The sequence below is a fragment of the Eleginops maclovinus genome, chromosome 15 (genome assembly GCF_036324505.1).
Source record: "Eleginops maclovinus isolate JMC-PN-2008 ecotype Puerto Natales chromosome 15, JC_Emac_rtc_rv5, whole genome shotgun sequence".
NCBI classification, from domain to species: Eukaryota; Metazoa; Chordata; class Actinopteri; order Perciformes; family Eleginopidae; genus Eleginops; species Eleginops maclovinus.
Window position 1 is genome coordinate 13,727,040 of NC_086363.1, and position 15,946 is coordinate 13,742,985.

At 40.0% G+C, this 15,946-nt stretch overlaps 1 protein-coding gene across 3 annotated transcripts in view; it reads right to left on the minus strand.

Annotated features, from left to right (window-relative positions):
• The window catches only part of LOC134876796 (1-phosphatidylinositol 4,5-bisphosphate phosphodiesterase beta-4-like), a 56,989-nt gene extending 43,892 nt beyond the window's left edge, over positions 1-13,097 (minus strand). For 2 of the 3 annotated variants that reach the window (XM_063901955.1, XM_063901953.1), the window contains exons 1-2: positions 12,757-13,097; positions 9,010-9,055 (exon numbers count right to left, since the gene is read on the minus strand). The gene's annotated coding sequence lies outside the window, so the exon portion shown is untranslated. The remainder of the gene's footprint in view (positions 1-9,009; positions 9,056-12,756) is intronic. The other variant, XM_063901954.1, reaches the window with a different exon arrangement.
• Positions 13,098-15,946: the final 2,849 nt, after the last annotated feature.

Below are 15,946 nucleotides of genomic sequence, written 5' to 3' on the forward strand. Positions count from 1 at the left end.
AGTGGCAGCTTATGTGGATCAAATATTCCAGAGGTCAAGTGGCCTCACGGGCCGAGAGCTGTTCACAAGGCCTCATCAGGCAGGGGAGAGGATCAGTGGGTATACACTTTGCACCAAAAAAGGGAAGCCATGTGACATGAGACCGGTATTTATGTTCCGCTGAATATTTTGGTGAGAACACAGAAGTAGGGTTCAGAAGGAGAAGCACATAGACAGCTATAATAAAAACAGATAACAGAGAGATATCCAAGCCATCAATCTGTGGATTAATCCAGCTAACCAGCAAACAACTAAACATTAGAAATACAAAGAGCTGACATATCAGCAGTTTGCTGATGAAATAAAATAAATAAAACCAAGCAAACAACAGCGCTGAGCATGGAACCATGGAAACTCCCAGAAAGCACCACTTACAGTACAGTGCAATTATGGATACACAAAATCAAACAAACAATGGATGTACTTTGCTTCCTGATAGGCTCTCTCTCTACCCTTTCACTGTGTGTGTTTATTTTTAGAGGGTGGGCTATTTTTAGTAACATCCAGCGGGGCAGTAATAATTCCTTTGATTAGGGCAACAGGTGAGGGCTGGTAATCTCACCCCTGCCTGGCAGATTTAAATGTTATAAACAGTGGCAGCTCCGCCATCATCACTCAACCAATGACAGCTCTACAGGGGGAACACACAGGGGGGTTGATTAAAAGGACAGCACTATTAACACAGCCAACCACACACACACTCCCTCATGTATCACACACTGGGCTTATGGCAGGGGAAGTGACATTATCCAAGTTACCTGGAATAACCGTGTTTAAAAATAACATGCATGTACGATTTTACACACGCATTCAGGCAAAAAGTGGTAACAAAACAAGAGTGAGCTTGAAGCCTAGAATTTCACAAATAAACTTGCATATAGTTTATCTTGGTGTGATATATTTAAGTTAATAACTGATAAATGGGAGGGGAACAGCTAACCTCTTCATAAGCTACTCCAGAAGTGACTGGGTGGATCAAGAGCTAAAAGCATATGTCACCGCCTCAGGGTATCGACCCGTCCTGTAGCCTGACATGCAGCTCTCTACAGGACTCACTGTGGGCTGCTTTGCCGCCATGAACAGCACCTGTCAGGGTATTAAGAGGATAACTCTCATGTCAACCCTGATGTCAGCTATCTTAATCTTCTATATTGCTTTTTTCAGAGTCACTGTGCAGGGGACATCAAACACCAATTCTCCCACCACAGCAGCACTCTGAAAGACCCAGCTTTCTTTTTTACCGTGCAGCTGTGTCCCATAGGGCAGTGGGTTTTCTGAGAGGGTCAGGTAGGTACACCAGATTGGATAGTGCTGATTCTGTGGCCAGAGATATGAAACGCTGGGTTCCGAACAGTGGGAGGATGTTTCTTACACCGTATCTCTATTTTAAAGCCCGATACTGTGATGGAAATCTACACAAACACGAACATTTTAAAAGAATCTAACATTATCACTGAATTTTATGTAAGAGAAAATTGAGACCTGTCTCATGTCCATACGATTAATACGAAGCAGCTTTATAGCATTACAAAACAGCTACATACATACATGAAAAAATGTAAACTCCTAGATACTCAAAAACAAACCAATTACCGAAACAACTTGTTGTTAAATCCACAAAAAAACAACAACCACATATGTAAAAACAACATGTTATGGTAAACGATGGGTTATGAAATGTCTTGTCGACAATGTGAAATTGCCGAAAGCCTTCAGGAAGATACCGCCCCTGTTTTGAGTCTTGTGTCTCCAATGCAATTTGCAAAATGTCAAATTATTTTTGTTTTTCTGCTTGAAACAGTTCTGTGATATTCTGTTCCTGTTCTGTGTACTTCGCTATCTTGTGGCAATCAGTTTGGTTTTTTCAAACCTTGTTTTTTTTTTGTTTTTTTACTTGGCGTGATATTGATTGAGTAAAAAAACCACAGGCCCTATTTTGCAGAAATATTGCATAATGTAATTCTGCAGTTGGTCTTATTTTCTGCAGTGAACTGCTGACTTATTGAAAGCTCTTTAAATATAGAAACGTTCAGCTATTTATAAATTAATATGAACACTCATCAACATCAAAGACTGAATCGTAAATATACAAATAAGCGAGAAACCAACCAAAAGACCAGGAGCAGCTCGAAAAGATTGAACGACACGATGCAACAAGCCTCAGTACAACACAAGTGAAATTAAAATGGTAAGTGAGAGAAGCAGAGAATGATGAAGGACAGCAATGCAGTAATACAGAGAGTGAGAGATGCTCATGCACCAAACCTATCAAATACACTTTGACTTTTCATATTCATATTCACATCTATTCTCTGTGATGCTGTCAGGAGGTGAATCCCTGAGGGCCAAGGAGAGGCAGCCAGAGAGAATCAAATCCAGGCAGAGAGAAAAGGTGAGATTTCTACTCAGTGAGTCACAGAGGGAAAACAGAGAAAATGTCACTCTTTTTGGTGGCAGAAAGATCGACGACTGTCTTTAAAAAGGACAAAATGAAGGCCACATACACTGGGAGAGCACTTCTACCTGTCAAACAATGTGCTGGCTAATGTTTTATTACATTACATTAGCATTGGTGGAGTCCGGGATCTCGCACTTTCCATGGACATGTTCTTCATTACCAACGGGAAGAAACCCACTCGACCTCAGCTAACACGGACAGCCATTATAGAGCTAAATGTGCACTCACTGGATGTCCTGACACACTGTAAGGATAAAGACTTCAGTTACTTTAGCCCTTTTCACACATGTAATGTGTAAAATATATAAATATTAATATTGCATTATGACTACTGAAACATGACATTATCACTAGATGCAGGAATGAGTTCGAAACCCGGAGAGGAGTTAGCATTTTAGCATTTATGAGCTCCCTTGTCTTAAAGTCAATGTTTTTTGATTCCCCAGACAAGGTCAGGGGTTAAAACAAGCTCACAAGATCTTTAAGTTTAGTATTATGAAGCCTTTATGCATCTTTAAAAAACCGGAGTCTATCAAAAGGTATCAAAAACATTTGTTTGCCACAGATCTTGTTTTCTGTATTTTTCAAAATCCAATGGAAAAATCCCACTGGTGTGACTGAAGTAAATCCTTGGAATGCAAACATCCCGGTTTGCCTACACATAAAAACGTCATCACGATACATCTTTTTTCATATGAAGCTGTAATTTTCACACTATGGAATCTGGTATATGAAAGGGAGGGTGGCCCTGTCAGAGTCTAGTGGGGGTTTGGAAAATGCCGATAGAGACAGAAAAAGGTGTCCTGTACTTTCAAAGGCTGACGTTACTTTGCGACTCTCATCTACTTTATATTTGCTGATAAGCCAATAAAAGTTTCATTAAAACAAAGCAACTGTTTGATCCCATTTATGGTTGGCATTGTTTTTAGGAAATTCAAAGTTTGTACATTCTATTATACTTCTCTTAAATATGATTGTTTCATTGTTAGCGAGTCGGCCATTTTGGAGGTGGTTGTAAAAAGCCAACACACTAAAAGATTGAAGGAAAATTAGGTATGCAAGCTTTTTATCATTTGAATTTCTGACAAAACAGCTGCTCAAAGAGTGTTTGCTGCCCCCAGAACTCATGGGACCTGTGGTATACAATGTTGTGTTACCATAGCAACCACAGGCAGACAAAATCAACCAGGACGAGTGAAGTGTTAGGCTGAATATTCATCGAAAAATGCAATTAAAGAAAACACTTTCTTTGAGTGATCTGATCTAAGACCTGAACTTTTGCCGTCATGATGCAGGCTTCTTTGAACCTAGAACTGTCATACAAGATAACAGTGCTTTTTCCATAATGAAGTGCATGTCTCAGAGGGGCTTTATTTCAAGACATTATGAAAAATTACAATTTGTTTTACCGTGCTAAAAAAAAGTCATACAATTTTACTTCTCAATGATTCCATCTTTGCCTAATTGTATAAATGATCTCCATCATCAGGGGTTGCTTAAACAACATAGTGAGTTCATTTTTAACTGACCCATGACTAATAAACTTTGTTGTAAAATGATCATCCTCCTCTTTGTTGCCTTGCCACTTTACATCTTTCCTTCGTACTTAATTTAGGCAACATTATCTGTTCTTTATCAGCTGCTTTCTACCAGACGTGACTCACTTGCTAATGGTGCATGGAGACAATGCAGGCTGCTGGAGAGGATTTCACTGAGTAATTGCCTTCAGGATTAAGAAAGTGCAGCTCGGAAAAACTGGATATATAATATGTGATATATACAGTAAATATAATTTCCTGTTCTCTCTCGTGGTATAACTTTCAAATGTGTCATTTAGCACGAAAAATGTCTTCCAGCACTTGCCAAAATACAATTTACAACAATCCTCTCATGATGTGCTTTGATTGGGACACTTTTATAAACTTTACGTTACTTCCACAGTTTGTTATGATAGCCCTCTAATGGATTCATGTGCTAAGCCCTGACGTTTGTTTAAATGACATGCGAGAAGTGTCTCATGAAAAATTGCTGCAGGCGCTTGACAAATATCTGGTGCTGGTCGGAAATCCCTGAGAGGGAACTGTTTTTCTTTTATACTCTGTGTTTATACTCTGCCTCAAAATTGTTTGTTTCCCTGACTCATAGAGTTCAGGGAGCATTTTTTATTCAATGAGTTGTACACTCCAAAAAATGGCCAACAATAAATGCTATTAAAAGCCACTTGAGTCTTTCAAAACACAAGACAAATGAAGACGTAAATTAGGCCCATATTAAATACTTTATAGTGTTCCTCTCTGGGATATTAGCATAAGCATCCTCTCACAGATTATGCAAGTCAATAACAAAAAAGGCTCAATTGGCCCCTGCTCTGTACTCTGAATTTCAACCAAACTGAGCATGATAAGGGGAAAGATCAGCTGTTAAATGTTACACAATCACATTGGCATGTTACCTGGTAACTCAGTGGGTTGATTATAGAGGGTCTTATTGCATATAACACACATTTAACACGCAACATTTTTTCTCTGGATAGATAAGAGCAGCGCTTAAAAAAAAAAAAAGAGAAGAAGTCAAATTCCTGTTGTTTATGTAGTCATCTGATCTGGTCAGTAAGTCATGTGTTAGAGGCACAGCAGCAGGCTTTAGGCTAACACTAGCCTAATGTATTCAGCTATGATTCTTTCTCATTCTCACATCTTAATGTGAATAAGATGAATCCCTTTTAAACACATACAGAGCCCTTGTTGCTGAAGGGGTTATCCGATTTTGACACCTTTGTAGCTTACTGTTTTACACATGGCTTCTAAAAAAACAGTTTTCTTACTCAAAAACAGCTTTGATTTCTTGTTTATTTTAACCTTTTTTGTAGGCCAAACCACAGCCTGCTCCAAGTCAGTTATTTATTTTTATTAGGTGAGGTTTAAGATGTGTTCATGTCCCCCTTCATGTCATACAGACAAATAACTCAATACATTAGAAAACACAAAAAGCAACGAATAGTCAAGTGTCTCTAAAGACGTCTTAGTTTCTCTGAATAAATACTTTCAATATATAAAATATTTTGCTGACTTCAATGATCTTCAGTGTATCATGCAGCCCTTATTCCCTCCATCACTGGGCTGGCTGGGTAATAATAGCTATCCAGCAGAGGATGTTACAAAATCAAGTTTTGCATTCTGGAGCAGAGGTCGACAGTTTAATTGGAAGTGCAAATTGCGTTCACATGTATCCCCACAGTGGATTGAGCCATGGGTAAAGTGAGTGTGCACACTGCGAGCATGTGTGCATTTAAAAAAAAGGCGAGGGAGGGGGGGGGAATCCAAGACTGTAGGGGTGGCTCTAAGAGCTCTATGCAAAGTATTTTTAGAGCCACATGTGCAACAGAGCAACAATTATTACCACTGAAGTGTTGTTTTTACTCTTCCAAGAGTCTTTCACACAAACCAGGACTCTCCTGCTGCCTGCTACTGAATCAGCCCAACTAATGCTGCCAACTTTTTGTTCGAAAACTGTAAATATTGACTTGGTGATGGCGGATCCCATCTGTTGGTGTGAAAGTAAGCAGCTCCCTCTCTTTATGTCTGCTATTTGCTATCCACCTCTCTTTCCCTCCATCTCTCTGCTGGCTCAGAGTCTGCAGAGAGTACCCCCCCGCCGTCATTAGAGTTACCCTACAGCCACACTTACCCTTGCTGTGAAGACACTCTCTCATCATTGATCTCTCTTTTTTTAAGCAGCAAACACAGCAATTGCAAATTAATACTACAACATCCGGGGCAGTTAGGGTTGAGGTCAGGTTATGGACAGCTGTGTTGTATTTCAAGCCGATAATGAAACAAGGGTGGTTCAATTAAACTAGCTTTGCATCCACTAAGTGTTTCACGTTGAAGGCATAACGTATTATGTATTTTTTGGCTACGAAACATTAAGCTTAGTCTAGATCATGCCAACCACAGTTAGTAAGCGTCAGTAGACATTTTAAAGTTTCTAATTTTCTTTTTTTATACTTGGTTTTTTCCAATACCCAAATTAGAAATGTTACAATCTTTTCAAAACATTCCCTTCTTCTTCTTCCTCTAACTTTATATTTTAATTAGTTCAGCACATTTTAATGAAGTGCTTTGGTTTTCCGTTTTCGAAGCTTCCATTTTTTCCCGACCACTGCAATACACTTCAAGACACAGTTCCTTTGAAAGTGAAAGTGGATGCTGCCATGAGTGACTGTCACATCTATATTTTCAATGAATGTCAAGGTCTGAAACTGCCGCTGAGGTCTGAAACTGCCGCTGAGGTCTGAAACTGCCGCTGACGTCTGAAACTGCCGCTGAGGTTAGGACAGAGTTACAGGGTGCTGGATCCGTGCAAACACAACAGGAAATAATGTCGGTATGTTGGCTCTGCTATTAACACTGCTGCTATTACTGGTGGTTTTTTCATCATTTGAAAATGATTAAGGTGCTTTATTTGTGGCACCATTGAATCTAAGACTGGATGAGCCTGCTGTTCTTAAGTATTACTTCTGGGATTTTTTTTTTTTTTTTATGTAAAAGAACAATGAGCCAAAATAGGTTTTTAAACACATATAGCTGTCAATTTACCACAGGAATGCTCATTACATATAATAACCCTTTGATAGGCTGCTTTAGAGGATCTCTATCATTGTAATACAAAGCAAATTGAGCCTGGACTTGAACCACTGTATTGTATTTACCTGTATAATGTGTAGAAGCCAGGTAGATTATGTGCTAGTAACATGTTACCAGGAACACAGTTTCCTTGAAACTCAGAAAACATGAACCGTGTCTGTTGCGAGGCATTTAATCCCTCATTGACTATAAAGAAAGGGAACTTTGTTTCCGTCGGACATATCTTTGCTTACATGCAGCCACATTAGGACCAAATGGACAAACAGCATGCTAGTGCTACAGTCACCGCCTCTTCTACTGAATTGTTCATAGGCCTAGAACCACTACAAACTGTGCCAAGTTATATAATATTTTACAAATCCCAAAAACAGAGAAGAGCCGATGATCAAAGGCTCATCATGACCAATGACCTATTAATGTACTACAAATATATTAGGGGAATAACTTATGATATTGCCTCCAATGAATTTAACTGAGAGGCATAAATACTACTGGATTATTATGAAAGTGCTGTTGAGTTATTTATGTGGCCATCGATCTATGGAACTAACCAGGAGATAACAATGCTCGGAAATATTTAGATTCAGCAGGATAATCTGAGATGCATATTTACGACAATGTGTGAAAGCTGTTTCTACACAGGGCTTTGTTTTATATACAGGTTCAGACAGAAGGTGAAAAGAGGTGCCGCAGCACAGGCAGTATGAGAAAAATAAAGAGCTTTTTGAACATTAAGGCATCCAAACATGTCACGGTAAAAGGTACTAAATACTACGTAACAGGGCCCTTATAAAGCTAACTTAAGTGCTTTATTTTTGCCATTGCACTGATGTTCTCCTCGTCAGAAATACTCTCATGTTACTGTTTCAAAATGGCGAAGTGGTTCACTTGTTGGTTTCAAGCTATCAAAGTATATCTTCTGTTTATTGAAACAATATCTTCCTCACGACAGTATTTTTAAAGAATGTTCTATTCATCGTCGTATGTCATACACTTAAGTACTTACAGCCTACCTGCAATGAAGCAAATAGAATTTAGGATTATGAAAAAGTAAACCTCTCTCTGTAAAAGTGAAGCTTAAAGCATTTGAAAATTAATTGGACCAAGCCAACAGACAGCCTGCGTGCTACACACACATTACATTATTAATACTGAACATATTATAGAGAGCAATCACCTCTCAGTCCCATTACAGTTTCTAGCTTGGCATCAAGGAGCGTATAGCAGCAGCAGCAGCAGCCACGCAGCCTGCTTATCAATGAGTGATGTCTGGCTGTGGATCGGCGAGTGCTGTACATCAGTCTTGTGTGAAAGATACGGTGAAGAATTGCTCCTCTCGCTTTCATCATTTAGCACAAATCCAATAAAGTGTCAGTTGTTTCCAGCTCTTGATGCAACTTGTTTGCAGTGTTGAACACTTTGGAGGGAAAGGCAACCTATATTCACTGATGAGACCTCAGCGATGAGAGGCAAAGTAAGAGCTGGATGGGTGTTTGAGCTAAAAATGTAAGATGGAAGGAAAATCCTAGATACGTGCTGTCTTTTGGTTTACCTTGCTATTTTGTGTATCCAGAAACACATTGGATTACACACCGGGACAGCATTACATAATGTATCAGGTAGAGGTACCGGCAGGCAGAAGCCAGATGTTTTTATACACTTTAATAGATTACCTTAAAGTAATTAATATGCAATCATGAACCGGATGCAGGAACAAAAAGCTCATATTGAAGAGGTCTCCATATTTTTTTTATCAAATCGCTACCAGATGGTCGCCAGCGGTGCTATGAGACAGAAACTGAGACTGAATAAAAGTAAAGCGCTGTAGTTTGCAGGAGTGACTGGCAGTTAACCCCAAAAACTCACCAGTTCAGCATCAATAACGCTCAGTGGGAGAAGCTCATGTCTTGGCCTGCAGAGACAAAAAAGGACATACAGTAAGAAGGGGAGAGAAATTCATAAATCACTGGGGCTTGAATCTGGACTTATTTGGCTGGAGGTCTGAACCTCTGCTGTACAGTAGGAACCACACAGAGAGACGAGCACATACCACATCCCGTTGCTCCCCTGCCAAGGAAAACATAAAGTAAATCACAATATCGACAAACAGCTTAACAGCCCTAGCTTTCAGACTCCAACAATAAGGCAGACATGGGGAGGGCTGTGGTTCAACATGTTTTTGACATACTTCCACAACACTAGGCCTGTCAATCGGTGTCTGTCTGCACTTTTACATTAATAGAGCTCTCTGTGAGGCCTTCAGACATCCACAAGTGACTTAAGCTTTGTCAACAGTGCTATAAGAAGAATCTGATCTGTGATCCCTGATAACCACATCCAAACAAAGAGGTTGATTTATTATGGCATTAAAACAATCAGCATTTTTTAATATACCATTTTTTTCAAGCATTTTATTTTGTCTTTGTATTTTTTTGATTCTATAACAGATATATACATATTTATGGTCAGTTTTTTTTTAAGAGGATCAAATAAACAAATGTACCAAACAAATATCTTCAGTCAAGTCTGTACAATACTTTTTGTAGGCTTGGATATTTCTAGAGCTCTAAAGTACCTCTTCGCCACATTTAGCCAAACAAATATTGTGCATCCTTTGAATATCGCACTCGTTCATTTTGCATTTAAAAAAAAAAAAGTACATTTATTGTGCAATTCTAATTCTCATGATACCGAACTGGAGAGATTTGAGCTAATCAAGAAAAAAAATCCTCCTGATTATAACAATATGAAGTGCTAAATGTTTTTTAAGAAACGAGCAAGAGAGCAAACCAGCACTCAGAACAAAAACAAGCAGTTGAGATGTACAGTAAACTGGCAGGAAAAGAGGTGGATTGTAGCAAAACCTCTCTTGCAACTTATTTTCTTAGATTGTTTATGTTCGCACCACCAGGCACAAAACCAAATTCCCTTTATGTGTAATCGTACCTGTCAATAAACTGGATTCTGATTCTCTAGAATAACCCCACAAATTGCTATAGTTTAATATGACGCTGGCTAATGCTCAGCGGTGAAACAAACAAAATCGAAGAGACAAAAAGATATAAAAAGTTAAGACTATCCAATGTGTGCCTCATGCTGTATCTTTAGTCACATTTGTAAACCCTTAATCTGTAATACTAGGCTTGGCATGTTTGTGCCAAACAGGACGCTGTTTTTCCTTCCTTCTCCTCCATTACACGGTGTCATTTAATCCCAAAGTCGAAATCTAGTTTTTGTGTTTAGCCCTCTCTGTGACTCAAACAAAGATATGTCTTGCTAAATGCACAGAGATATTGGACAAAATAAAGCAATTTTCTTTCAATTTATCCAATTCTGAACGGTGAATTAATTGCATCCCCACTGCCCGACTTGCATTACACGTACATGCTATTCACTTGAGGCCAGACAAGAACATTGATTTCATTAGGCTAAGAGCAAAATGAAAAACAAGACCACTAAGTATAAGGCTGCAACTGCCATATGGGGATGGGCAAGATTGAGGTTAATATTTAGCGTCTTCTCTCTACACCGGTATAAAAAAACCAAAAAACATGATAACTGCCAAAAGATTGCCAGTCATAGCTTACCAAAATCGACTGAATCCTAAGAAAATAGAACATCAGCAATACCAAAATCAAAAAAGTGCAGTTATTTATATCCATTAAAATCCACTAAACTAATAGCTTGATAATCATGATTATAGGATACCATTTTTTAAAAAATGGTTGGGATTATGATTAAGGCCCTTATAATTGTAGAAACATCTGATTACCAAATACACGTACAGCAGGATAGCACTGACTGTTCTGCAGCCCGTTATTATTCCATCAAGGCACTGAGCACTGAGAGCACTGAAGATACAGCATTTACAACGTCATCTGCTCCGAAAAAAGAAAATAATAAAAACACCTGCACACCCTCAGTTAGCCTTTAAGCTTCTTAAGCCACCACTATTCATCAAAATGCTTCAGAGTCCGGGTTTAAGCCACAGGTAAGGGATTGTTACTGTGTGTGGGAGGGCACTGTTTGCCTCGGTAATCACCAGTGAAGCATTTAAGCAGAAATGTCAATAAGCCAGAGCATAATTTGTTTTTCTTTGCATAATAGTTGTGATCTTTCACGGGCAGATGAGGACACACTTTGGAGGCAGGGGTGGGGGACCAGCTTCTTCTGTATTTTTACATGTATAGACAATAACACACACTGCGGTCCCTGACAAAAAGTCTGTTGAGATTAGATATGGTGGCCAAATAACATTAAGATAAACTGTAATACAGCTTTTACAGGAAGAAAATAAAGTTCCTTTGCAAATACGTCTCTAAATGTATTTGGGAACAGGTGGAATATCCGAACAAGCGTGTTAAGGCCACACGCATTGATCAAATCATTTTGAAGGCAGCCAGACAAGCAAAACCTTTAACAAAATCATACATGATGGGCTATTTGCTCTGCAAATAACCTAACTGAGTTACCTGTAGTTTTTCCCTGAACAAATAACACTCTGTACCTTCTGGGTGTGTGTGATAAAACAGGTTTTGAAAGTAGAAACCTGCTGTCTGACTGTTAACACCAAGCTACTGTCATTTGTGCCAATTCCAGAGAATTCCCCCCCCCCCCCCCCCCCCCAAATGGATGAGAAGTTCCAAAGAATAACCTGACATTGATTTAACCTTAACTCAATGTCAAGGTGTCGGTTGTTTTTCACTCATTTACTTTAGGAAAATAGACTGCTTTTTTTTGGTAGACATTACACCCGAAAAATAATTACAGTGATATCCTCTAATTGTTTATTGGCTAACGATTGATGACATTGAAGAAAGACTCAAACTGACAATAGAAGAAACTTTCTGGTTCTGACAGCATTGACAGCTTGCTGTCTGGGATGTATGCATGGCAGCTGCAGCTCACAGATTCACTTTGCTGCCTACACGACTGGCAATAGCAGTCTTTCAATGCACCAGTTAAACAGATTTAATTAACATTTTACCGAGATGATTTGTCAGGTTAATAATATGCTAATACTACAGTGCAGCAAGCCACAATGTACAAACACATATAGAGAGATAAAACCCATGCTGTGTCGTTTAGTCCGTTGACTTTTATGGCCCCTGTGCAGTGTGCAGTGTGCCTGTTATCGGCCGGTTGTTTTCTGATGTGTCCCGCTACAGCTAGCTGCACTGGCTAGCCACCCAGCCGTCGGAAACATCAATAACCCTGCCTTTCATAAAGTTACCAAGCCGCGGCGGCTGCCTGCTGCATCGTATTTACCTGCAAGAGAAGCCAGAGTGCCGGGCAAAGCGACTGTACATTCGATATGAAATTGCTAAAAGGTCCATTTAATGCGTCTGGCTAGCTAGCTAGCAAAAAAGCTACTGTCTCCAGCTGTGTGTGTGACAGAGACAGTGAGCATGGAGAGGATGTCTGAATGATGAGAGCAGGATTTGCAGCGAGCCTCTGAAAGCTAGCGTGATGGAGTTCAAATGAAAAAGGTCCTGCATCCGGTCAGCAGCTAAACAAACAATTCAACACAGTCTAGCCATTGTTTAACAGTACGGTTACTCTATATATTTCTTTATGAGAGACATTACAGAAGGCTGAATGTTTGTTTCTTACGGATTCGGTGTTGGGGACGGGTTTAATCCGACGGTGGAAAGAAATGATGCTTTGCAGAGTCCAGGTCGGGATTTTCTGTGTGTGTGGCTGCCTGTCTGTGTCTCTCTATGTGTCTTCCAGCTGCTGCTGCTGCTGCTGTTGCTGTTGCTGCGGCTCTATCCCGTCTCCCCGCGCCTGTCGCTCTGTCTCGGTGCTGCCGGAGTGTCCCGGTGCTCTTGTACCACTCGCCCTCCAGTGGAGAATGAACGGCCCGGGAGCGCTTTGATTAGGAACCCCTTTTCAGCTGCTGCAGCACGCCCCCCTCCAAACGTGTCTGCGCGTTAATGTGTGTGCGAATGTGCGCAAACGACTGAATGAGTGTGGCTCGGGTTGGCAGAGTGAGTCATCCAGCAGAACAAGAATCGGCCAGCTCCTCCCTGCTTTTGCTTTTCTAACAGCTGACTACTGTAGCCGCCATGCGCTGATAAAAGACAAACACTGCTTCCCCCTCCTCCCTTTGTAGAGTCACAGTAATGCTCCTCTGTTTCTCTTATAGAGGCTACTCTGTGTCTGACTGAGGCACTCAGTACTGACTTCATTGCGCGTTATTCTGTTTCTGACCATGGCTATCCAGGTCAGCCCCAGGTTAGGCTATACAACTGAAATAGTTTTTCTTTTTTTAACTTTTACTGTGTGAGTCATTGACAGGATGGACACAGTAAATATTAAAAACTGCTGACTGGATGTGAATAAAGTTGACATCTTCCGTAACAAAATGATGATGACTTTTTATTTCTATGCTATCAATTTAGTGATGGAGAATAAAGTTCTTAACTCTTTCTCTCACAAGTCACACATGCAGCAGAGGCAGAGCTATCTTAACTCACAGACTCTTAGACAGAATAGACAATCCCTGCAAGGTCAAATTCTGCATATTTCAAACTGAACACTCCTAGTTAGTTAATAAGCAGTTGTTATGCCAACCCAAAATAACCCTAATGACCTCACCTTATTTTTTCTGACATAAAAACATTCCTCCTTAGCCACAAAATGAATTATACAAGACTTTTCTTAGGCTAAGTGGAAACCCCAATGCCAAATTGATTTTAACTATCCTCCTGCGTGATTAAAGTATTGTTTCCCAATCCCTACTACTAGACTGAACCTGCTGAAACATTAGAAAGAAAATCCCTCGGAACAAGTGCATGCTCATTCCTCTTTTGTGCTCAGGAAGACTAAATTCACAAGTAAATATAGTGACAATAGTCCTAGACTAGTGTGCTTTTCCTCATCCATCTACAATGCTAGGGTTTAGGACATTGTTTAAGGATAATGCTTTATTTTCAATCATAATTTGACCCAGAGAAGTAAGGTTTAATGTTAGTATTACTTCTGGGTTATGTTCGGGTTTAGGATTACGTTTACATTAGAATATTTAGGGCAAAGTGAAGAAGGCTAGGCCAATGAATGAAAGCACTCAGGGAAGATCCTTTCAGAAAGTACTATGTCAAATCTGATAATATGTCTCTGTGCAAGTACATGTCTGTGTGTGTGTGTGTGTGTGTGTATGTGTCTGCTTAGTGTACCTTTCAGGCAGCACCCTGTGGTCCTCTCCTCTTCTGCTGTCCTGGTGTACGTCATTAAAGCGCAGTTACAGGACACCTTCTCCTCCTCCTCTTCCCTGCAGCAGATGGACGGACGGACGGGGTTGATAATATTCCTGGGAGTTTGTTTATATAACCAGGAGAATCTTATTAAAAAGTCACTCTCCTTCCGTCTTGAACTCCGGGTTAATTAGCTCACTTCCTAGTTGCTGTTATGCACGGAGGCCTCTGAGTGGTCACAGTTGTCATGGGCGACCGGGCTTGTCTTATCTCCTGTTGCCTGTTGGGATTCTGCTGGGGAGCAGAGACTGAGAAGGACACATTGTTTATGTTGTCTGGAAAATACAAACACACAAACTACAAAGCTACGAGGACAATGTATGCTTTTACACATACAATGAAATGTGATAAAGGAAAACAACAGGAACATGTGTTACAAGCTTTGTTTAAAAATATGAGAAGGATTAAAAACCATGGATTGAAGCAAAATAATGGCAGCAGTCATACTGTGTCTGTGTCTGGAGTTTCTCTCCCTGCCTGAAACGTCTTGACTGGACTTTTGTTTACTTCTGTACCATAATTACATCACCATGTAACACTTGTGCTTCTATTGGCTAGCGCTCCAACTCATTGTACGCAATAGGCTATGGGTCAGGACATCTCTGAAGTTCACCAATCACAGAGCCGGCCAACAAACCAATCAGAGCAGACTGGGCTCTGGTTTTAGACAGAGTGTGAAAAGAGGTGCTGCAGCACAGGCAGTAGGAGAAAAATAAAGAGCTTTTTGAACATTAAAGCATGGAGACATGTCACAGTAGAGGAACAAAAAAAAGTATGAACCTGAAAACTATCATTACAGCTCAATCTTGTGTGGATTTCTTCAAAATGAATTAGACTTTTTATGCACAGATGCCTAACTCAAACATGTCGACACACATGTAGCTGCATATTAACACACTGTACATATTCACATGTTTAGTTATTATAAAAAATGTATTGCACCCACAGACATTAGGGTTTACATAAGGGTTGAAATCAACACAAATATTCGTGACGAATGATTTAGCCGTTAAGGTGTTCTAATTCGTTTTAGGGGGATTTCTAAGAAACTGTTACCAAGGAGATGATAAAAGTAGGTCGTCAAGCTTTCCCCCACATCCCCCTTGCCCCTGAGTGTGACATAAATACCATAAATACATACCCTCGACTACATACATCCAGGACATACAAGCCAATCACTCCACAGATGCTGCCAAACACACTCTGTGCACTATTAGACTAGACGGGATGTACCCAAAAAGTGAATGTAAGGAGCATTTATGGGTACAAGTTGGGAACCGGCCTACTTTACATATTTCAAGGGTGCTGAATCCAAAAAAACCGGTACCCGAGCGAAATTTTGAGTTTTTGACCTTCTAATTTGCATATCAAAATGGCCGCCAAACTCCCTATCTTGCTCAGTCGTTGGACCATTTTCCCCAAGTTTTTTTGTAAGTAGGCAATCAAAGATGATGAATTAAGTGTCTAGATCTATAGTCTGGGGTCAGAGCAAGGATATAGTGGAGGCTCAGTGCCTTTTTTATGTATATATATATGCAAAATACCAA